This window comes from Quercus suber, unplaced genomic scaffold (assembly GCF_002906115.3).
Source record: "Quercus suber isolate HL8 unplaced genomic scaffold, Cork oak 2.0 scaffold_555, whole genome shotgun sequence".
Classification (NCBI taxonomy): Eukaryota; Viridiplantae; Streptophyta; class Magnoliopsida; order Fagales; family Fagaceae; genus Quercus; species Quercus suber.
The window spans coordinates 418,063-442,122 of NW_027070003.1; the positions used below are offsets into that span (position 1 = coordinate 418,063).

Sequence of the window (24,060 nt, forward strand, 5' to 3'; positions counted from 1 at the left end):
TATGCTGAAGCAGAAATTTATAATCAAGAGTTTATTAAATTTAGCTTTCCATATAAAGGGATTATACGCCTATATTCTTTTGGTTAAATTTAGCTTTTCAAAACTATTGAGCCAAATATTCTTTTGGTTACATAAACTATTCGGCCATAAGTTTTTTCCAATGTCAATGATACTCTATGAGAATATGCTTACAAATAAAAGTCCATCATCAGTTCATCCTTTAATTAGAGAAGTAGATAGACTTAAACAAATAAAGTCCATCATCAAAGAATGAAAAATCTATCCAAAACTCAATCAAATCAGGATTATAGAGAGATGCAGCAAGTATTACAGGGACTCTACCCTCACACATGCAACAATGAAAACAATAGAGTTAGTTAGTGTAATATGCAGCTGGCTTTGTACCTGATGAACTCAGCCAACAGTTCTTTTGCAATTGTCATGAATGTGTTCAATGCAATATTTTTATGTCTTTGTACAAACACACAGGTTTGTATAAACAAAATTTCGTACATGCTCAACCATAATCAAGGGATACACTGCTTCCCATTGCTAACAAAATTTACTGGGGACACATTCACCAAGATATCAAAATCATATAAAACACAACCAGCAACTAAAATCAATGTTTCTATGTTTTTACACAAGTGCATAACCAATGTGGTAAACAATAAAAGAGTCATACCTAGTGCTGAAGATGCTTATACTCTTCTTCTAATAGTTCCATCTCCTCATCTCCATTGTTAGCTTCAGCTTCATCTCCCTCTCCTCATTCACTTTCTCTTTCTTCGTATTCAGACTCAGCTTCTTCTTTTTCATGCTCCAACTACATCATAAATGCTCAATTAACAACTTAGTTGCTACAAGAGAATCTGGGATTTAGAGATACCTAAACTAAATCATCCCAGTATTAATATACTCTTAGGAGAGGAAAAGAGGGAGGGAAGACAGAGAGACTGCCATTACAGGCTTGCGCTAGCAAGTTGAAGGGTTCCCGTTGAAGAATTGTAACCGTTGGAAAATTGAAACGCTGATGAAGGGTTGTTTTTCTCAAACCATGGAACACGGTAGACCAAAACGTGGGGAGACAGAAAGCTTTGCCGATTAAATTTGAAACTGTGAAACACAAAAGTCAGGCTTGGGTTTATATTGTAACCGTGAAAAAAATTAGGTCTGACAAAGGGATTTAGTTGAAAAGGCTTTGGGTTTGAGCTTGGGCTTTATAATGGAACTAAATGTATAAGAAGTGTTCTTTAAAGTAGAGATAAGGCTGGAAATAATTTTAGTTTTATTAGTATTTTAAAATTAAATGAAAAATTCAGAAAAGTGGTTGGGGATGACATGATTGCCGACGTGGTTCAATGTGAGCATAGCAACATTAATTACTACGCTTCAGCTTTTAGTAATATATAAAATAGATAATGCCACGACTTCAGTCCTTGACAATTTTGAACTGCAACAAACTAAAGTCTCTGCCAGACTACTTGCTTACTGCTCCATTATTGAAGAAATTGGAGATTTATAGATCAAAGCTTCTCCAAAAACAATACCAAAGAGGTAACAAAAAGAACTGGCACAAGATTTCCCGCATCTCTAACATCGAATTGGGCGGGGTGTATTTGCAAAGAGACGGTGAACCCCAATTTGATTCAAAGGTAACTCTGCTTCTTTTCTTCTTCTTCCTTTATTTTATTTTTTCATTCCAAATATATCAATTAAATATAAATATATGGATTGGATTGTGAAAACAGCCCGGAAGTTTAGTTTACTCCAACTCTCCTCCACCCAATGCCAACTTCTACGCATGCATTTTTTATTTATTTATTAAATATGTCAATTAAATATATAAATATATGGGTTTTGATTAAATTTTTATACTTCTTGTTCATTTTTTGGTTTAATATTATATGGGTCGCTGTGGGTTTTGTTGATTTTCGGTAGTTTAAACTAAATCTAACATAACTAGTTACTCATATGCTTTTCTTTTGGACATGCATGTAGACTAAACGAAACATGAGGAAGAACAAGCGGAAGTAGACAATGATGATGCGGTTGAGGTGGACAAGAATCATGAGGAAGTTGGGGCTGACTCCGCTGAGTGTGTGGTGGATGGACAAGTGGAAGTAGATAGTGATGAGGGAGATCTGTGAAGCAGACAGATACATATTATGAGATTGGATAATAAGAGCAAAGTGTTGAAGACCACAAAGGAGGAGGTAAGTAATAATTATATAGTCGTTCTGCAAAAAAGAAAAAAGAAAAATAATAATGATGTAGTCGTTAAAACTATAGTAACTGTTTTTTGATTGGTTTTTTTGAATTGGTGTTTATGTGTGTGTGATCATGCCTCTGTTGTAAATCACATACACACTCCCACCAAACATTCAATCTCCTATGCCCACTATTTGCAAATCTAAAATTCATTTTCTTCTAGATCATAACCAATAAGTGTTATTTATCTATAATCAACATAAACTGAATTTTTTTTTTTTTTAAAAATTTGGTGGTGATCGTTTTTGGTATAATATGTTATTGGTTATAAATAGGACTGTTTTGATTTTTGGACATGTAATTCCACATTAACTAGTAACCAGTAAGTGTTATGCCTATATTTGATTCTTCTTATTCATTTATGTCTTAATGTGATATATCAATATGGATCTTGCAGATTTCATTGATTTTGGGTATTTGGACTAATCTGACGTAACTCATTTATGCTGTTCTTTTGGGCATGTAGCTGGTGAATGACAGAAATTGAGGACCTGGTTTTTTGAGTAATCACTGTGAGAGAGAAGAAGAATTTAAAAGTATCTTTTGTGGATATTTGAGGGTGGCTTTGGCTGGATAATAAGAGCAAGGCGTTGAAGTGGACAAAATTTTTGGAAGACTACAAATGAGGATGTAAGTAACATTCCCCTTTTACTTGTGTGAGAATAATTATATAGTCATTCAGCAAAAAAGAAAAAAAGAAAAGTATTGATGATATAGTCATTAAAACTATAGTAATTGTTTATTGATTGGTTTTAATTACATTTTCTTCTTTCTAGATATTCATAACTGTTATTTATCTATAATCACCATAAACTGATTTATTTTATTTTATTTTATTTTTTATTTGGTTGTGATCCTTTTTGGTCTAATATGTTCTCAGTTATAAATAAGAGTCTTGATTTTTGGGCGTGTAGTTCCACACTAACTAGAATCCAGCTAATGCAATGCCTTTAGTTGATTCTTCTTATTCATTTACGACTTAATATGATATATCAATATGGACCTTGAGGATTTCATTGATTTTGGGTATTAGACTAATCCAACATAACTCATTATATGCCATACTTTTAGGCATGTAGCTGGTGGATGACAAAAATTGTGGACCTGGTTTTATGAGTAATCACTGTGAGAGAGGAGGAATTTAAAAGCCTTTTTTTATGGATGTTTAAGGGTGGCTTTGGCTCTCTCTCTTTTGCTTCATTTCTTCACTCTTGCCTCCAAATCAAAACAAATAAACCCTCCCTCCTACCATCTCCATTGCCACACTCTTCGTGTTCGTGTTTTTTACTTATTCCAAATCCTCTTATTGTATTTAATATGATCCTAATTTTGAATCCATGTTTTCATCATACATAGCATATTACTTGATCATAGTAGTGAAGTGAAACTAAATGGGGGAAGAGCTTGGCATAAAGATGATCTTCATATCTTATTGGCAACTTCCAGTCCCCACAATATTGTTTCTATTGTAGTTGGAAATTATGCAAGTAGGTAGATCTTAAACCCATTTAATCACGATGAATATTTGAATCTTAATAGTTGTTAATTCAATTTTTTTAATGAAAATTATGACATACAAGTGAAGTGAATATTGATTCTTATTGAATTAATCACTTATTTTTGTGATAATGTTTGACTAGTTTCAATGAAATTGCGTGGTTTGATTGTTGGTAAAACAATGTACTTATTTCACATATGAATGAACAGAATGATTGTCCCAAATATGTTCAGTAAAACAATCCCATCACTGTTTCTCTGTGCCTAACTGCAATGAACTTATGAGATTGTCTATAACACCTGGCTAGAACTCAAATTCTATAACACTTAATGCCCTGCTAGTTTACAAAATCTTTAACACTACATGGGGATGATATGTTGGGTGTTCTTTACTAGAGAGGATGTTGAACTTGTAAGGAAGGTTTTGAGGAAGTATGGGAGTGGGATTTGTTTGGGTTAGTGATTTGCCCATTACAAGCCAGCCTTGTATTGAGCAGCAAGCAGACTGTTTGAACGTAGTCCAAAAAGGTTGAGAAACAATGTGTTGGCTAAGGATGAAGTAGAAAGTTAGAAAAACCATTGGCTATTAATGGTATTATAAAGTTTGGTCTTTAATATTTAAATCTTTCAATTGTAACTTCTTCCACTGTTCTCTTTGGCCCTGTATACTTAAAAGTTATATCTGAACAAATGTTAGGAATCCATAAATGACCACCATTAGTCAATCTAGGGTGCTACATGGGGCATAGCCATCCGGCAGCTAAGAACCTAGTCAATTAGTATTCTCATCAATGGTCTTAAATCTTTCTTACACATTTCTTAATCAAATCAGCCAATTTATAAAGGAAAGTTAAATTAGCTTCACCTAAATCTTTTTGCCAATTTTTAGCTACACAAGGATGTGAGTCTGTATATCTCAAAAATCAAGGTATGGGTGCTAGGGTGTTTTCTCTTGCTTCGGTGTTAAATGTGTTGATTGTCGTGCTTGGAAATTGTGAGCAGATCACCTATGAAAGTTAGTAGAGGAAGAACTTGAAGAGGAGTGTTTGTGCAGTAACAAATTCACTTTAGGGCTTGGCTTTGTAGATGGCATTATGCATACCTGTAAGTACTTTTTTCTAATCTTTTCATGTTTGATCATCAATGACTGGTTATAGGGTTTATCATTATAGTGACAGGTTATGGTTTCAAATATAACAAAAAAAATTTGTTTTTACAAATTACAAGTGCATGCTTTTGTTAAATTTCAATTTTTTGATCATTAATCACCTAAGTTAATATTGCATGTGAAAGAAATGCTAGAGTGTTAATAATGTTCAACCAGCTATTCCTATATGGATGCTTTTGTTCATCATCCCTTGGTGATTCTCAGAATAGCTCTGGAGGCTTTTAGGCTTTAGCTACATGATGACATGTGAAATTACAATATCTGTTGGCACACTTGATGCACTTTTTGTACTATTGGGAGCCATGGTTTCTAAGCTTTTCACTAATTGGAAAATTTATGCAAATAAGGTAACATTTTCTTTTTGCTCTATGTCTTCGGCTAGTAACAGTGACAGTCTGAGTCTAAAAGCTAAGGTTTTATCAGATTAACTTAAACTTATATACTCTTAATTTGTGAGAATAGGTCCTGAGTCCAAAATATTTAGTGTGCAGCACTAGTGATTCTCGTGCTCATTATAGCCATAAATTTGCCCCTTGGATTTCTACCTCATGTGGACAATTAAGCTCATATTGAAGGATACTTGTCAAGATTTCCCCTTGGCTTTGATATGTAAGCCACAAATAAATTCCTCAAGATATGAAATAAAGCAGAAATCTAGGCACAAGTATTATCAATGCCTTTTATAGGATTACAACTTTAGTCCCCTTAATTCATGGGTAATTAACTTGAACTTTCTTTGCATTCTGAACTTCTAGTTTATCTACTATGGAAATGTAATCTAGCCTTGACTAAGCTTTTTCTTTTCTTTTGTTTTATCTACCCTAAAGAAATTGGCAGATATGCATATGGATGTATTGAGCTATTTCATGTCAAAAGCTGTATAGCTGTATAGTTTGCTTTTTTAGAGCATCAATCAGCTGAATGATTATGTCAGTTTATTTGCCTATTCTTCAAGCTTCGCAAGTATAACAAAACTACTCTTGTATTGATGTTTACTGTGACAAAGGATCTTGGCAGTTTACGCCTCCTATTGTTGGCTTTTGAAGCTGGCCAACTTGCTGATTTTTAAGCCATTTCTTTTATGCTCATGGCCTGGGTCCCTAAACATTAGTAATGCACAATGGCATTATGCAAAAACTTAGGACTGAAGTACTAAAGCAACACATTAAAATATATAAAAGAAAATCCAGTTGAGGATTGTACATTTTATTTAAATATTTTAATCCAATCTCATACTATTTTGCACATGCGTCATTTTCATCCTAAGATCCATTGTATTTCTACAAAATTTAATACAACACAAGGAGTGACATTGATCTACAGCTGTATATAGGCACACCCTGAACATGTATTAACCTCTTTTAAATACCCACAGTCTATAGTTGCTTCATTTAGGCACACCCTGAACATGTGTTAATGGTCTCTTTTTAGATTTCTACAGTCAATTGCTTCCATGCTCTAGAAACCTTAAGATCCTGAAGATTTGCAATCTCATTACTGAATTGGGAATAATACACATTTTTTAGCCCATTCAGAATCTACACAACACAAGCTTAATTAACCCAGTAATCATCTAATCAAAAGTAAGAGTTGACATCAAAACAGAACCATTAGTAGAGAAAGTTAATTACAAGTGAAACCAACAGTATGGAAAGGTTTACGTATCTTTTGTAACTTTTTAAAATGAAGTCTAACAAGATACACTGCAAAAATTAACACTGAATTATCTGTTTCACATGGAAGAACAACTTGCTAGTACTCAAATTCTATGGGGATGATATATCGGTGTTTTTGACTAGAGAGCATGTTGAATTTGTAGGGAAGGATTTGATGGAGTGTGGGAGTAGGATTTGTCAGGGTTGGTGATTTGACCATTACAAGCCAGCCTACTATTGAGCAGCAAGCAGACAGTTGGAACCTAGTCCAAAAAGGTTGAGAAAAGATGTGTTGGCCAAGGATAAAGCAGAAAATTAGAAACCCCATTGGCTATTAATGGTACTATAAAGTTTGTTCTTTAATATCTAAACCTTTCAGCTGTAACTTCTTCCACTATTCTCTATTGTCTTGTATACTAATAAGTTTTATTTGAAAAAATGTTGGAAAACCTTAAATGACCATCATTGGTCAATCCAAGGTGCTACGTGGGGCACAACCTTCTGGCAGCTAAGAACCTAGTCAATTAGTATTCTCATTAGTGGTCTTATATCTTTCCAACACATTTCTTTTCCATTAATGTTTCTTAATCAAATCAGCCAATTTATAAATAGAAGTTAAATTAGCTTGACCTAAATTTTGCGATCAGGATTTATAGCATTGTATGCTAATTTTGATGAGGAGTACTTGTGCTTGATTCCCAAGTCACCCTTTTACCTTGAAGGAGCTGGTGGAGAACTTGGAAATAAGCTAGGCCAGGATGTGAGTCTGTATATCTAAAAAATCAAGGTATGGATGCTATGGTGTTTTCTCTTGCTTTGGTGTTAAATGTATTGTTTGTCATGCCTAGCAATTGGGAGTAGATCACCTTTGAAAGTTATTAGAGGAAGAACTTGAAGAGGAGAATTTGTGTAGTAGCTAATTCTAACTTTAAGGCTTGGCCCTGCAGTTGCCATTATGCATACCTGTAAGTACTTCTTTCCAATTTTTTCACGTAACAGCGAAATTTGTTTGAAGTACTTTGTACAAAGTGCATGCTTTTGTGGAATTTCAATTTTCTGATAATTAATCGCCTAAAATATTATTGTAGATGAAAGATGTGCTAGAGTGTTAATAATGTTCAATCAGCCATGGTATATGAATGCTTTTGTTCATCATCCCTTGGTGATTCTCCTAACAGCTTTGGAGGCTTTTAGCTATATGATGACATGTGAAATTAACAATATCACTTGGCATCATCCCATGGTTTCTGAGCTTCTCGCTAATTGGATAATCTTTGCAAAGAAGGTAACGTTTTCTTTTTACTCATTATATCTTTGGATAGTAAAAGTGACGGTTTGAGACTCAAAGCTAAGTATTTATCAGATTAACCTAAACTTACTTACTCTTAATTTGTGAGAATAGGTCTTGACTCCTAAATATTTAGTGTGCAGAACTTGTAACTCCCGTGCGCATTATAGCCATAAATTGTCCCCTCAGATTTCTACCTCGTGTGAACAATTTAGCTCAATTTGAAGGATTCCTGTCAAGATTTCCCCTTGGCTTCATTCTTCTAATCCGTCCTCAATTTGGATATGTAAGACACAAATAAATTCCTCTAGGATATGAAATAAAGCAGAAATCTAGGCATAAGTGTCAGTCTATTTGCCTATTCTTCACTATAATCATTACCTGTTATAGGATTACAACATTAGTCCTCTTAATTATTGGGTAATTAACTTTAACTTTCGTTTCAAAAAAAAGAAAAAACTTTAACTTTCTCTGCATTCTCAACTTCTAGTTTAAGTATTTACCATGGAAATGTGATCCAACCTTGACTAAGTTTTTATTTTTTTATTTTATTTTATTTTATTTTATTTTATCTAGCCCGAATGAAAAAGAACTCTGAGGAACTGGTCAAAACATACCATGCCTATCAAGTGCTTGGAGATGCAATTCATACTCACCCAAATGTGCTGCAGGATATGACAACACTATGGCCTTTCCACGCTTGGAGGCTTGATCTTATAGGGCCTATAAACCCTCCTTCCAATGGTTACATTGTTGGAAAAATATGGTTTTGTATCTAATACAAAACACACAGCGGAAGCAACAAACACGGATCTACTTCAATCATGAAAGATAACATGTAATCTTAAATTCTAGAATAAAGAATAGAAAGCGTACCTTGGTGCAGTGAACTTCAAAACAAAACTTGAGAATTACTTAGGAAGACTTTTAATCTTCACTCCAATTTCACTTGATGTCCAAGAAGTGTGGTCTCTCAATCAATTTCCAAGGAGAGAATAAAAGAGTGTCCAACACTCACATACATCATTTCATTCTTTATGAGAACTTTCATGAAAAGACTTCATGAAAACCCTTATGAAAGTCTCTTATGAAAAAACCTTAATGAAATTCTGTACGTTTCTCTCCTTATATACAACTAATCATCTAATTGGGCTAGCCTTTTGGACCCTTCTAATTGGGCTCTAGTATGTGGCTTGGAGTGAGACCAAAAGGGACTAATAAGACACTAGCTCCAATGGGCGCTGAGCTTCTTCGTCAACTCTTGACAAGTCCAAAGTTACCATTAATTATATTCAATATCACTATAAGAATATAATTGCACTCTAGATCTTATCTATAAATTATATTCCAAGACTTTATTATACATGTAACTTTTTCATTAAAATATTCGTAGTAATACAAAGTTATGAATGTAGATTGCCACTTTGAAGATTACTACATCTTAATCATTGAGTACCCGGTTTAATTTTTTATGTTGTTTAATATATATTTATGAAATCCAATTTCATAAATATATACTTTAGTAACTTCTTACTAAAGTGGTTGGGCCCAACACTCTGAATAATCAAATTCATTAAACTTATCTCAAAGAAATATTTTATATCTCCATTAAGAGACTATAAATTTCATTTTGAGAATATATGTTCCATCAACATTAAATGTGGCTGCCTAACATACTGAGGTTTTGACCGTACCTTTAAATCTCATTCCTAATATATTAAAGCAACCTACACCTCATGATCAGATCCATTATTCTATCAGGATTAAGAGTTCATGCAAATAGAAGTCGTGAGATTTATTATTCATTTGACAGTTATTAGGAGAATAATAAATCTCACAGCGGTCCAGTTCAATATGTCTTATCTCTTAAAACATTTCAACATACCAACTAGAAGTCTCCACTTCCATGATCAAGACAAATCATCGTAGTTGATATGTTATAGTTTTCTTAGATGAAACGCCCAATTTCATCACCGACTACGAACTAAAATTCTGAGTTTACAAAGAACTTGTGATTTATATCTTCTATGACTTTTCACATAAATCACATACTATGCATCTCATGGACTAAGATAATGTCCCATTAGTTCATTAATAAATAGTCTTATATAGTTAAACAATTTAATTATTTATGACATGCCAATAAATTGGATTTTAGGGCACAAAACCCTAACATACATATGGATCCTGGCAGCCACCGAGTACTTTACAAAATGGGTAGAAGTTATTCCTTTGAAAAAAGCCACTGAAGTGGCTGTGGCAAACTTCATTCGAGAACACATCATTACGAGGTTCGGGATCCCCAGGAGGCTGATTAGTGACAATGGGACTCTGTTCATAAACAAGGATATGAAGAACCTGACTGAGGTATATTACATCAAGCATGGAAGGTCTACACCATACTACCCATAAGGAAATGATCAGGTTGAGGCCACTAACAGGGTAATGTTGAAGATCCTTAATAAAATGAAACACGAGTATGGGGGAAAATGGAGTGACGTACTCTGGGCATGCAGGAGCTCTGTAAAGACAGCCACATGATTCTCACCATTCTCCCTAGTGTATGGGACATAAACCATCAGCCCTGTGGAGTTAGTTGTTCCTATACCAAGAGTAGTGCTTGAGGAGAACCAAAAGGACACCGAGGGCAAAAATAATGAAAGAAGGGTGGCAGATCTGGAGGGGCTAGAGGAAGAAAGAGAAGTGGCAAGAAGGAGAAGCCTGAGTTACCAGCAGAGGATGGCTAGGGCATATGCACAGACAGTACACCCGAGGACTTTCACTAAGGGGTAGCTGGTGTTAAGAACGGTAGAACATGTAAGAAGAAACCTCCCAGGACCCTCCAAATTTGCCCCATAGTGGAAAGAACCCTACATTATCAGGGAACCCATGATAGTGGGTATTACTATCTCACAAAGGAAGATGGGACAGTCCTAATAGATCCTATAAATGAGAAGTGGCTAAAATAGTACTACGCATAAAGAGGGAGAGATCTCAGTACGCCAAGCCCTTTTCACCAACTTTCCAACCTGCTAAGTGTTTCATCATTCTTTGCTTTTTGTTTTCATTTTTTTTTTGTTTTTTTGTTTAAGTAATTTTGTCCAGGAACCCATGGTAAAAGGACATTCTGTGATCCTTATTATCTTTGATAACTTTTCTGTGTTCCTTAGATAGTAATTGTGCTTTGATTAAATGAAATCTCTTTTATTTCCTTTAAACAATAGCTAAATTAAATATTGCAAAGTCCTAATATGGGCAAATTTGAAGTGGGGTACCTTGGCCAAAGCAAAAAAAAAAAAAAAAAAAAAAAATAGCAAAGGAAGACAATGTAATAAAGAAACACGCAACATAATTGTTAGGGATCCTCAAATCAATAGAAATATTTCATTATTTTCCTTAATTATGGATTACAATGTGCTCATTGAGATGTGTTACAAAGTCCAAATAAGCTCAAAAATTACAGACTTAGATGGCTATCTAACCTCTAAGACTTGCAAAGTTTGAACCCTTTGAATCCAAGTATGTTCTATAGTGGCTGTTTTTGGTACCGGGCGATATTTCTCTACTTTCTTTGAGTTTTGATAGAATTTTCTCAATGATTCTATTATGATTTCACTATTTCTGCATGCCTAGTATTTGGCCTTCTCCCTTTTATAGTGTTACTCTAGGGTTCAGGTACCACTAATTCCCCTCCCTGTTTCCCTGGGTACCAGAGCCACTCTGTGCAGCGTTTTGATGACTGGTACTTTCCTTGCTTCTCATAGTTTTTTTTTTTTTTTTTTTTTTTTTGCTATTTCTTAAAAGCTTCTTGTTGACTTTCTATTCTGGGGTGTTCTTAGAGGGCTGACTTCTTAATCTCTATTCCTTCAGACATTTACACTTACCTTTTCAGATTCAGCTTTTTGGCTACCTTTTCTTTTTGTCATTTTCTTGAGTGAGCTGATTCCTTTTTGCTAGATCAAAAGTTTTTCCAGTTACTTCCATTTGTGGTTCTTCCTTTTGGGTTCCCCAAGGTACCACCCCTTTGTTCATAAATTGATAGTCCCAAGCTTTCTAATCCCTTTCTGCAATATGGGCTGTTGAGAAGGACGTATCTGTCTTTCATTTCTTGTGCTTCTTGTGCTCTTTCGAACTTTCTCGATCTCATCCTAGCTGTGTTGCACACACTCCGAGGATTCTGAGCTAGTTCTTTCTACTGGATTTCTTTGGATTTTCTGATCTTGACAGGCTGGGCCTATTTCTTTCTTCCCTTCGCTTGTTTAAGGCTATCTTTCATGGTTCTGGGCTTTAGATCTTTTGGGCTTACCATCCTTTTCCCTTGTGGTGAGCTCAACCACTTTGATATTACTTTCTATGGAGTTGGTCTATTGTGCTACTTTTTGGGCCTTCGTGTTATGATTTTTTAGACCTCAAATTTACCCCCCAAGCTCGTGGGTTGCCTGCCACGCGTGAGTAATTCAGAGTTTTACTTTCCATAAGGCTTCCTTCTTCGNCAGTAAAAAGGACAAGTTGAACTTTGCTTCTATAAGATCCTGCACCACTCCCTTCCATTCCAAAAGTTTTTCCTCAGATAAAGAGTCGAGAGAAGAGTTCCTTAAAGAAACCAACACAGCACATAGCAGCTCCATCAGGATGTTGCCCAAGAACACACCTCCCCTGAACACACTGGTAAAATCTCCATGGACCTTGAACAACCCTTCTAGCAACGGTAGACCCTCTATAGGCATAGAAAAGCGCAAGAAGTTACCACAGGGAGGCTTAAAGCGATAGAAGTGACTTGCAGGGAGGCTGTTGAACTCCATAAGATCAAAGCGGGCCAAGAAAGCAGGGAGCCCTATGTCAGGATCTGAAACAACCACCTCTGGAGCCTCACCTGTCGTTATATCTCCACTCGTAGGGATCAAGGAGCTTTTAGCCCTCTGGATGGTCTGGGGGACCCCTGCTTGAGATTCAGCAACCTGAGCAGACTCCATAGCTACCTCAGGAACTACGGGCTTAGAACCTCTAACACTTGTGTCAACACCTGCAAAAGTAGACATAGTTCAAAAAGGGGGAAAGAGCCAAGGAAGAAAGGTCAAAAAAAGAAAGTAAAAAGAAAAAAAAAGAAGAAGCGAACCTGTATCGACTTCTTATGGTGGGATTTCCTCCTCTTGCTCCTCTAATTTCTTGCAGGACTCTGTGAGAGAACACATAGCATGTTGAAGAAAGGGTGAGTAAACCTTGGCAAAGTGGCTAAAGGAAGATAAGGATACTAGGGGCTTTGCCATAGGAGGAAAAGGCAAGGGAAAAGCATAAAAAGGGGGAAAGAAGTGGAAGCATAGTAAAGGGGAACAACACACACCTTTAGAACCCTCTGATTTCAAAGAAGAAGTAGCCTCAGGGGCAGATTGAACACTGGTTTGACCTAAAAAGGGAAGAGAAAATAGGAACTAAAAAAAAAAAGGGATAAAAGAAAGAAAAGAATAAGCATTTTTATAAGGGAAAAATGAGGCTCCCCTGCTTGTATGGGTGGAGACGTGCCCCCCAAGGGTTTTTTGCTTAACACAGGTTTAGTCACAAGATGAGGTGACACAATTTGGATAGGACTGAAAGTCTGCTCGAGCTGGGGATCTTGGGAAACAGAGGGCTGGGAAGCTTCAGGATCCTAAGTAGCCAGGGGAATAGAAGGCAGAATAGGCTGAACACCCTGCATTGGCTACCCAGTTTCCTTAATTATACCACCACTAGGGGCCTCATCTTCCACGTCTGGGAAAACAGCAGAGGGAGCGGTAACCACTTCTTCCTCCAAAGTCCTACCAATTGTAGGAGGAGGTACCTCTACCTGCAAAAGGGAATGAATGCATAAGTACACAACATCAGAAAAGGAAGGAAACAAACAAAAAGAAGCACGAATAAGAGCGGGTCATACCACATCATCACTAGACGATTGACTCCTGCCTCTCTTAGGATCCGACCTGTGTTTGGACTGTAAGGAAGAAATAACCACTTATCAGCTAAAAGAGAAAAGAAGAGACACTGCAACAACAATAATAAGCTACTGCAAAATAAAAGAGAGAAAAAGGAAAGAGGCCTTGCCCTTCTCTCTCTCTCTACAGAGTCTCCAATGGTCTTTTGTTTACTAAGGGTATGCCCGGAGGGTCCAAAGGGAGATTGGGGTACAAAATTAGAGGATTCCAAAGAACCCTAGACTGAAGAACTCACAGGAACCTGAGAGAGAGAAGACTCTACCTTAGTCTTCACTAGAGTCTTTGGAGTTAAAAGATACCCAACTTCCTTTCCCACTGTAAGGGAGCTCACTTTCTCGGGTTCCTCAAAAATTACTAACTGCTTCCAAGATTTCACAGTCTTTCTCTTCTTGGTCTTAGGGCCAGCCTTGGTACCCTCAACATCCTCTTCAAACTCAGCTTGCTTAACCTTTTCTTGCTTAATCTTCTTCTCTTTACCTTTGCTGATGGGAGTGGTAGCACTAATTGCCTCTACTGCCCCTCTCTTAATTGGCACCCCAGAAGAAGCACCAACAATAAGGTTACATCCTAACCAAGTCTCTGGAAAATCTTGTGCATAACACACCCAACCACCCCTAAAGGCATGCCATTCCGCAAACCCTGTCTTGTTGCTTATAGCAACAGATACAATACCAGCAATGAGGAGGGATAGGCGCCTGTTGAATGTATGAGCATAAATAATAGTAGGATCGGGAACTCTCCCAATCTTGCCAGAACCAACATGATAAACAAAAGATTTTTGTACTCTTCTCCAGTATCCAGCAAAATCATTGGAAGCAAAGACTCCCCTTTGAGAGTTAGGCGCAACAAATTGAGGACTTCTCCATGACTAATAAGAGAAGGCCTGAAGCCTCAGGAATGGGTTCAGAGAGGGGAGAGAAGGCACCATATCTTTAAACACTGGTGGGATATCCTGATCAAAGCCGAATTGCTGGTGTACCCGGTGTGCTAAATAATGGGTATACCGAGGACCACTTGAAGAAGGCACGGGAAGCCATGAAGGATTAACACATGCCATGTAGGCCAAGCTGTTTTCATCATCAAGACACAGGTCAAAAGTATTTCCTGAGGAATTAAGAAAAGAAGCCAATACAGAGTCACAAGTAAACTTGGGGCCGAACTCCTAGGGAAAACGCCACTTTGATAAAATAATTCAACCAGATTAAGGCCACCACCTTTCAAACTAGCCCAACGAAAGATAATGGGATAACTATCAGTAGAACTACCATATAGACCTTTAATTACATCAGGGGATCCTTGGAACTTGTCTTTCATAAACTTCAAATTTCTACATTTTGCTAAAGTAACCGAAGAACGGTCCCACACGAATACCTGGAGAGTGGCACAGTGGAGGGACAAGGCGATCATATAGCAAGAATTGCCTTCAACTTCATCTCTGTGAAGCAAATCCAATTAAGAGTAAACATGGCCCAAGAATATAGGGGCTAGAGGATACTGAACACCCCGAGCCAATTAGATTACCAATGGAAAGAAAACGGATTTAACCCTGTACTTGGGTACTCGCTGAACAAAAACTTGCTAAGCCAGAGTGCCAAGAACTAGCTCGCCTGACTACCCTGTCTTTCTCTCGCGAAAGATTTAGGACCCACTTACCTATTTTGGTTGGTTTCCCATCAAGAGAAGTAGTATGCTCGCCAAAATGACTAAACAATTTCTCTTCGACTTTGAGATCCTCGTCAGAAAGGCTAATGTCAAAAGGACTCTCATCTACAAACACCAGAAGGAGGAGGTTGTTGACCACATCCTCCAATGTGATTGTGAGCTCACCGATAGAGAAGAAGAATGTATGGAGGGAGGGGCACCAACGGCGTACCAAGTGCCTGAGACCCTTAGCATCCTCGAAACCCTCAAGGTTCCTAAACCCAAATGGGCCAACCAGTGATCTTCCCAAGAACAAAATCGAAGAAAATAGGAACCGCCTCCTGAGATCCCTGTCTAATATGGAGATCTAAAATCTCTCTTGGATCTGGGACCTAGGCGGAATTGGCAAAACCCGCTTGGCCGAAAAATACCCAAGCGTGGGGGGACGGAGGGGCCTTATCATTGGACACCAAAGGAAAAAATAGGCTGGGGGTGTACCAAGGGCCCCGTAAAGGGAAAGCCGGGCATTCCACAACCCCCTGTGACTCATCTTGCGTGGAGCTAGAAGAACCCTCGCCCTTAGAGGGGCTAGGAGTACACTCCTTGCTTTTTTGAGAAGAAGAGGAAGCCATAAAGCAGCAAATACACTAGAAACAGGGAAGATGAGAGAATGAAGAATACGGGAAAGGAAAACAGAGAAGCAGATTAACTGGAAAGGGAGGAGATAAACTTGAGAATGGAAGACTTTGGGAATTGAAAAAGAAAATATAAAGTGACTGCAATAATGGCGCAAAAGAGAAGTTAGAGAAGACAATGTATGGAAAGACACGCTAGTTACAAAAAATTTAATTTCAAAGAAGAGAGTTATTGGTAGTTATTAATGGAAGTTACGGGGAATGCATAAAGTGGGCGGAGGAAGGTTTCACTCCAAAATTCAATTGCCACGTACCATGTAAAGGGGGGGGAGTTACAAAAGAATGAAGTGCAACGCACAAAAAGGACCAGGATAACCAAAGGTAGTAGGAAAGTGAGGATCTTGAAGGGAGGAAAAGGGAAACCCTGAAGATTAATTAAAATAGCGAAGAAGGAAGCCTTATGGAAAAGTAAAACTCTGAATTACTCACGCGTGGGCTGCAGGCAACCCACGAGCTTGGGGGGCTAAATGTTGAGGTCTAAAAAATCATAACACGAAGGCCCAAAAAGTAGCACAATAGACCAACTCCATAGAAAGTAATATCAAAGTGGTTGAGCTCACCACAAGGGAAAAGGATGGTAAGCCCAAAAGATCTAAAGCCCAGAACCATGAAAGGATAGGCCTTGGAAACAAGCGAAGGGAAGAAAAGAAATAGGCCCAGCCTGTCAAGATCAGAAAATCCAAAGAAATCCAGTAGAAAGAACTAGCTCAGAATCCTCGGAGTGTGCAACACAGCTAGGATGAGATCGAGAAAGTTCGAAAGAGCACCAAGAAGCACAAGAAATGAAGGACAGATACGTCCTTCTCAACAGCCCAATATTGCAGAAAGGGATTAGAAAGCTTGGGACTATCAATTTATGAACAAAGGGGTGGTACCTTGGGGAACCCAAAAGGGAAGAACCACAAATGGAAGTAACTGGAAAAACTTTTGATCTAGCAGAAAAGGAATCAGCTCACTCAAGGAAAATGACAAAAAGAAAAGGTAGCCAAAAAGCTGAATCTGAAAAGGTAAGGTGTAAATGTCTTGAAGGAATAGAGATTAAGAAGTCAGCCCTCTAAGAACACCCCAGAATAGAAAGTCAACAAGAAGCTTTTAAGGAAATAGAAAAAAAAAAAAAAAAAAAAAAAACTATGAGAAGCAAGGAAAGTACCAGTCATCAAAACGGCTGGCACAGAGTGGGCTCTGGTACCCAGGGAAACAGGGGAGGGGAATTAGTGGTACCTTGGAACCCTAGAGTAACACTATAAAAGGGAGAAGGGCCAAATATTCTAGGCATGCAGAAATAGTGAAATCATAATAGAATCATTGAGAAAATTCTATCAAAACTCAAAGAAAGTAGAGAAATATCGCCCGGTATTCCAAAAACAGCCACTATAGAACATACTTGGATTCAAAGGGGTTCAAACTTTGCAAGTCTTAGAGGTTTAGATAGCCATCTAAGTCTGTAATTTTTGAGCTTATTTGGACTTTGTAACACATCTCAATGAGCACATTGTAATCCATAATTAAGGAAAATAATGAAATATTTCATATTGATTTGAGGATCCCTAACAATTATGTTGCGTGTTTCTTTATTACATTGTCTTCCTTTGCTATTTTCTTGTTGTTCAATGCATATATTCTCGCTTGCTAGTGTATACGTACTGTAGGATTCGTGCCTTGTGCAACACTTGGTTTGTAAACAGCCCATTTAGCTACAGTGAACCAAGCCCAATCCCTTCAAACTACAACAAAAGGGCTCGGGGTCCTAGCTTAAGCTTGGGCTTGGACACTATCCAAAACGGGACCCTCACAGGATTGAAGTAGTAAATCCAATTAGGGGATTGTACATTTTATTTACATTTTTTTTAAATAACATTCTCATAGTATTTTTCATATGCATCATTTTATTCCTAAGATCCATTGTATTTCAACAATATTCAATGCAAGACAAGGAGTGACATTGATCTTCAGCTGTATATAAGCACACCCCGAACATGTGTTAGCCGCCCTCAAATCCCCACTGTCTATAGTTGCTTCATTTAGGCACACTCTAAACATGTGTTAATGGTCTCTTTTAGATTTCTACATATAGTTTTTGGCCAAAATGGGGTTTTACCCCTTTCTCAAAAACTTTCCAGCAAAATGCCCCCTATTTGAAACTATTTAGGGATATGCCCCTATTTTAAAACTCGATTTTTGGACAATCGAGTTATAGCGAAATGAAACTTAAAAAAAAAAAAAAATTTGTGGAACTCAAGTTCCATTCAAAGAACTTGAGTTCATGGAAATCAAGTTCCACTTGAATATTTTCAAGGAGCTTGAGTTCCACACTAGAAACTCGAGTTCTTTGAATGGAACTTGAGTTACACAATTTTAATTTTTTTAATAGTTTCATTTCGCTATAACTCGATTTTCCAAAAATCGAGTTTTACTTTTAAAACTCGATTTTTAAAAAATTGAGTTTCAAAAAAGGGGCATATCTCTAAATAGTTTCAGAAAATGGGCATTTTGCTGGAAAGTTTGTGAGAAATGGGTATTTTGCCATTTTGGCCTATAATTTCCATAGGCATACCTTGTACTCAAGGAGATATGAAATACCGGCCAACATGAGTTTGGGACTTTCATCGTAGAACATGGATTTGTTCTTTTCTTTGAATACAACAAATTTGTCTAATATTTGATTTTAGAGATGGATCTGGTCTATAACAATTTGTGATAAACATTGTTCTTATATGTTTGCAATAAACATTGTTCGTTTATCCAAACTTATTTCAACACCCTATATGAATTCTGAGAAAGCACAGAGGAAATGAAAAACCAATTTAGGAATTTTGAATTTAGAGAAGAAACCAATTTTAACAAGTTTGATGTGTTGATGACCCACATTATTTGGGTAAAATTTGGGTTTGCCCGATTAATGTGATGTTTAATTTTTTTATAATAAATAGGTTGTCACATCATTTATAATATGCCACGTCAATTTTTCATTAGACACATAAGCTAACAAAGTAACAAAAGTTAATGTTGGGACTAATAAAACTCTTTTTTAAACTTTAGAGACTAATAGTGCTCACATGAAACTTTAGGGACCAAAAGTGCTTAGTAGAGAAAATTTAGGACCAATAGTGTAGTTTTGCCTTTATTAAAAGTTATATTATTTTATTATGATGGTGGTGGTGTTGTTTTTATTGTAGTAGATATATTATTTCATTGTGTTGGTGGTAGTGGTGGTTATTGTTTATTGTAGTAGATATATTATTTTATTGGGATAATTACAGTAAACCCACCTGTGGTATGGCCTGTTTTCACTTTGCCTACCCGTGGTTTAAAACTTTATACTTTGCCCACCTAAACTTTAATCCGTTACCCATCCGTTATCCACCTCTGTTAAAATCAGGGTTAAAAATGTATTTTACCTTCACTTTTATGTCTCTCTCTTCTAAAAACAAAAAATAACAAAAAAAAAACTCAAACAAACAAAATCAAAGAGGGGGGTTTTGTAGAGAAACAAGATGTGTCTCAATGAAATGAGAGAGGTTGCATCCCACAATAATAAGATCAATGAAATGGTATTATTATGGTTATAGTCATTTAATATTCCCACAATAAAGCCTTGAAGTACTCAGAATCACAGTCTCAGTTATTTGATCCCTAAAATACCCACCGCATTCATCAATGCTACTGCTTTGGCTGTGGCTGTGCTGGCTGTGGTCTGTGGCTATGTACCACGGTGGAGGGTCACCCATCCATCCACTGAGTCAACAAACACGAAATCGTTACTCAACTCGTAATTTGTCCTAGACTCGCAACTCTACTATCTCGCTAGCTCTTCTGGTGTGACACGTAACTCGTTGATGATGTGGATGATGATGACGACGAGACGATGATGACGACGACGACATTTTCTTTTGGGAATGTCGAAGTCGACCATAGAAGCCGCTTTGGAAGCAGCGGCCTGGACATCTTAGGGCGAGTTGAAGCAGGTCAGGGAGTGACCCGGCTAGTTCGGGAAGTTAAGGATGGCTGAGTTTCCCTTGATGCTAGCGCTGCTACGTGTGGGCTCAAGCTGCCATTTCTGGGGTCGAGAATGTCCAAGCCAGATCCGATTTTTCTTCTTGGTGGTGGTGGGATTTGGGTTTGATTTTAGGTTTGATTGTGTTGGTCTAGGTTTGATCTAGGTTTGATTGTTTTTTCTGGGTTTGTTGTGATTGGTTTCTTGATCTGGGTTGATGGGTTGTTTGTTTACTAGGTTTATGAGTTTGATTTGCTGAGAATTTGGTGTTGATTGTGTTAGAATTTGGAGAAAACATGAAGAATTCGAAGAACCAGTTGTAAAATGAAGAACAAGTTGAAGAACATTAAGAAATTTTTTTAATTTTAAAATTTTAATTAAATTAGATTTAATGCTCTTCAACTTGTGTTAGATTAGATCATTTCCTATTGTAAAGAAAACAAAACACTAGTGATGTTCATACCTTTCTAATGTTCATACCTTTTTTTTTTTTGGGTAAAAATTGGAAACCTTAGTTTTTTGATTTGTTTTATGTTTGTTTTCGTCTAAAAATGTGTTTGTTTAACGGCAAATGGAGAGGTAGGTAATGGATCCTTAACAGAGCAAATCTCAAGTAGGCAAAGTGTAAATGATTAAACCACGTGTAGGTAAAGTGAAAATGGGTCTAACCACAGATGGTTTACTATAATTATCCCTATTTTATTATGTTGTTTGTATTATTTTATTGTGTTGAATGCTAAAATAAAACCACTAATGTTAGGTGTTTTATAAAGTGATGTGGCAAAATAGATAAACTAGCTTTTTGTAGTGCCAAACTGCTAAATTTTTGGCACCTGATCCTCTTAAAATCACTACTTATTACAGCTAATTAACCATATCAAGTTTGCCATAACATGACACAATCTAGCATCAAGTCGTATCTCCTACAGGATCGATTAGTTAGCTCAACAATGACTTAAAAGGTCAAACAAACTAAATATACAAAGTACGATCTTCAATTATATGTTTTAAAAAAATCAAACATTATCTTACATCTCATAATTCTCATCCAATAATATCATGTAACTTGCTCTATTTTTCTATTGGACTATGTGGAGCTTAGTTCTTATTTGAATTTTGAGTGGGATTATGGCCCAATCTGATATAAAAATGTTTCAATTTTAATGAGAGATTTTTTAAAACTTAGTTCATAGAACGGAGGTTTGGGCCTATTGACCGAAGCTTTTGGTCCGTTTTTAGTCCATTGTGGATCCTCTGTGTATGATATAAATATCTTTGTTTTAAATTATGATTTGTCTGTTGTTTTGACTTTTGAGAGTGAAACATTGTAATGCTGCATCTTTATTTTTTTTTTCCTGTATAAATAGTTAATCACCGCAACTCCGTGAATATAAGCAAATTGTCAAATCACATAAAATTTATGTGTCGTGTGATTACCTTGTGTGTGTTATTTTTCTCTCTGTTTCTGCCTCTCACAAGTCTAAGAATTCATGTATAGTCCAACATTTTCCCTCTTGAATTCTTCTTCTTTATTTTCTAAAATATGAATAGGAACAACAACATCAACCCAAAAAAAAAAAAAAAAAGTTTCAGAATTTTTTTTTTTTATAAGAAGTAAGTAGATTCTAGGAGCAGATCAAAACAAATTAATGTATAGTAGTATTATTTTCCCCCAAATTCTAAGAATTACTGTTACACAATATAACATTTTCAAAATTTCTTGCCAATTGCCAATGTAAAAAGAGTTTTACTCAACTCAAAATCTCAGCAACACTCTACCTCACATCCACATTTTTTTGGGAGAAATCTTTCTCTGTTTTTTAATGACCAATTGAAGAAAAAAAAAAACTAGCATTGATCTCTAGCATTAATCTCCAATAAATACATTAAATACAAGGCTGTTTATATAAATATACAATTCATTAGGACATTGCCCATGCACGATGTCTAAGCGTTTTTGCACATGTTTTTTGCTTAAGAAAACAAAATTAAGATCACCCACCTCCCTTTGAAAAAGGATCCGAAAGCGATGGAAATTATCGTAAGATTTCAAAAGCAATTCAAACAGGGGTCTCTTACACTCATCGGATACTATCACTAATTATAGATCAAATCAAAAGTATTTCCTTAATAAAGGTCTCTTTATGTCATTGTTTAAGTGACCCTTTTAATATACACTTGTATCTTTGGCCCATGCTAGTATTCTATTACCTCATATATGTCCCATGAATCATTAATCATCAACTTTACATACAAATGAAATTTTAGATTACCCATAAATTAAAAAAAAAAATCTATTAATAACAATTTACTAAACTTATGACTATTTAAGACAACTAGCTATGATGTGTGCAAGCCATAATATTAGTTGACCCATTGGTTATAAAACTATCCAATTTATAGTAGGGAGAAGTAAAGCAATAATTTTCTCGTACATGTAGCATACATAACATCACTATTGACACTTGCACATATGTTGGACAAAATTGGGAAATGCCCCGTTTGAGCAAAAAAAGCAGCATTATGCCCATTTTTTCCAAACTAAATAGGGAAATGCCCATCTTTTGTAACACGATTTATAAAAAAAAAAAAAATCTGGAGCCCTATAGTGGCGTTTTAAGGACCTATAATGATATTTTCAGGACCTATAGTGACGTTTTATAACTCGACTTCCATAAAATCGAGTTATAGGCAATTTTTTTAATTTTTTTACCTATAACTCGATTTCATATAAATCGAGTTACAAAATGCCACTATAGGTCCTGAAAACGTCACTATAGGATCCTAAAAAACGCTGCTATAGGGCCTAAATTAATTTTGAAAAACTCAATTTTCAAAAGAGGGGCATTTCCCTATTTAGTTTGGAAAAGAGGGCATAATGCTACTTTTTTTGCTCAAACGGGGCATTTCCCAATTTTGTCCCTCATATGTTATACATGAAAATACTTTTATATGTACTGAATGCATAAAATATAGGACAAAGTTTGGCTACAACACCCACAAAAAAAAATTAACATTATTACATATTTTGAAAATTTAACTCTTGAATTACATTAACACGCATGTCAAATTTTGGTTCAATTGGATGTTATTTACTATTCGATTCATAAACTTATTTTTTATGCATAATTTTTTTTTTTATACAAAAAACTTGAAATTTAAACATTTGTTGATAACATAACTATTGATCTTTGATTATTTGGAAATTTTGCAAGCATGATGATATGAGAAGAAAATGTAATCTAGTAGTGAATTGATAAAAATTCACATCTAATAAAAAAATATTAAATAATGTTGTAGTCAATGGCTCCAAACATGATTAGAGTTAAACTTTGTCCTAAAATACGTACCTCTTTAAATTTGAGGAAAATACTAGGTTTCTTTATATTGAAAAAGTATTTTATGTATCAAATGCATATGTAGCATCTTTCTCATATTGAATATGAGACTAACATAATTTGGAAGAGATGCTATATACATCAAATATATGAGATACCACCTCCTTTTTATTGGACTAGCATGGTAAACTAGGGTCCATGATTAGGTTGTTGGATGGTCTTGTGCTACAGTGGTCCATTTGTGGGTAAGTTTAGACTGAGTTTAAAAAACAAGCTGTCAATCTTTAAGATGCAAAGCTAGCAAACGAATGTAATTTTCACAAGACAAGAATGCTTTGCTAAAAAAACAGAGGCTTTTAGGGGCAGTATACCAGAACCAATTATCAACTTGTGAAGTTTGGACCACGACGAAAATACCACCTTTAGTTTTCTAAGGTAATGGGATTTTTGAAATCAATAGGTACACAACGTTTTGGATTTTTTTTTCAACATGACACTAAATCTCAAACAATTTTGTTAGTTAGCACATTTTCAAAACAATTTAGCA

The 24,060-nt window shown here is 36.1% G+C and overlaps 1 long non-coding RNA gene across 2 annotated transcripts; it reads left to right on the plus strand.

Annotated features, from left to right (window-relative positions):
• The first annotated feature begins 949 nt into the window (after window positions 1-949).
• LOC136061400 (uncharacterized) lies at window positions 950-9,411 on the plus strand. 2 transcript variants are annotated; one of them, XR_010625299.1, is made up of 8 exons: window positions 950-1,655; window positions 2,002-2,216; window positions 2,738-2,901; window positions 4,771-4,872; window positions 6,756-6,931; window positions 7,239-7,556; window positions 7,680-7,876; window positions 8,456-9,411. It is a non-coding gene; the product is annotated as an uncharacterized LOC136061400 (long non-coding RNA). The 2 variants fall into 2 exon arrangements; XR_010625300.1 differs by lacking the exon at window positions 8,456-9,411 and adding an exon at window positions 8,016-8,399.
• The last annotated feature ends 14,649 nt before the right edge of the window (window positions 9,412-24,060 follow it).